The sequence below is a fragment of the Austrofundulus limnaeus genome, unplaced genomic scaffold (assembly GCF_001266775.1).
Source record: "Austrofundulus limnaeus strain Quisiro unplaced genomic scaffold, Austrofundulus_limnaeus-1.0 Scaffold479, whole genome shotgun sequence".
NCBI lineage: Eukaryota > Metazoa > Chordata > Actinopteri > Cyprinodontiformes > Rivulidae > Austrofundulus > Austrofundulus limnaeus.
In genome coordinates, this window is record NW_013952881.1 from 341,564 (window position 1) to 342,764 (window position 1,201).

The following is a 1,201-nucleotide window of genomic DNA, read 5'->3' on the forward strand; positions in this document are numbered from 1 at the left end:
CCTAAGGTCAATAATGGTTTAGGGCTATTCAACTGGTGGCCAGCAGGCCACATCTGGCCCACATGAATTTGATTTTTTTTAACTTAATTTAATAAATACAATTTAAATCAATGGTTCATTTTAAATTTATGATTCAATGCAACAAAATAAACAAATTTACGAGGTAAAAGATAAGAACACTTGTTCTTTTAGACAAAGCAGAGTTTCTCCACCCTGTATCATGCCACGCYCCCCCAGGATGTCCAGTAAAGGCTGATACAACAACAAATCATTCAGTGATTTATAAACTAACAGCGTAAGGACTTCAAAACTGGGGTAATGGGCTTTGTTTAGTTTAGTTTAGTTTAGTTTAGTTTAGTTTAGTTTAGTTTAGTTTAGTTTAGTTTAGTTTAGTTTAGTTTCATTTTGTTTTGTTTTGTTTTGTTTTGTTTTCTTTTATTTTCTTTTATTTTAGTGCGGTTTTAGCAAGGTTCTGGATCAGCTGCAGCTGTCTGATGGACTTTTGAGGCAGACCTGTGAAGTAGAACCTGTGTTGCAGTAATCAATTCTTTTGAAGATAAGCACGAGGAGTTTTTCAAGATCTTGTTGAGACGTTAGTCCTTTTATCCTGGAAATGTTTTTCTGTAACTGTCTTTATGTGTTTCTGAGCTATGCAGAGTCTTGATCGCTCAAGATAAAGAGAACTGTAACCAAAACAAATGTTAAAGCAGTGTTACTGAGGTCACCATTGTAGCCACACATCTGTATCTGTCACTCCCTGATTTTGACATCTGTATCTGTCACTCCCTGATATCGACATCTGTATCTGTCACTCCCTGATATTGAAAGTGTTTCATAAAAGACATAACAAGTAAAAAAATAAGCTAAAACTCTGAGCACAGATTCAGTGGAAGTCACTGAGAGTTTGGATGAACTTCCTGCACTCTAAGGAGGATTTGAGGGAAAACTGTCAATCTTACAGCTGTGAGAAACACATGAGGACAAAAGTGTCTGATTTACTGTGTAATATGTGTGATGTTTGTGACATTAAAAAGGTTGTTTTCAAAAGATCTAGAAGTTTAAATTGTTGAACATGGTTATTGTTAAACCTCTAAAATCTCCAAAGGGAGGGATCCCCGATTAGTTGTAACATTAGGCATTGTAACATTTAGTAAACATGTATTTTAACTGTAAATACTGTAAAAATACTGTAGGATGTTCC

At 35.0% G+C, this 1,201-nt stretch overlaps 1 protein-coding gene across 1 annotated transcript in view; it reads right to left on the reverse strand.

Annotated features, from left to right (window-relative positions):
• LOC106529956 (uncharacterized) overlaps positions 1 to 1,201 on the reverse strand; it is a gene marked incomplete at its 3' end in the record, with an annotated part of 69,553 nt that overhangs the window by 65,379 nt on the left and 2,973 nt on the right.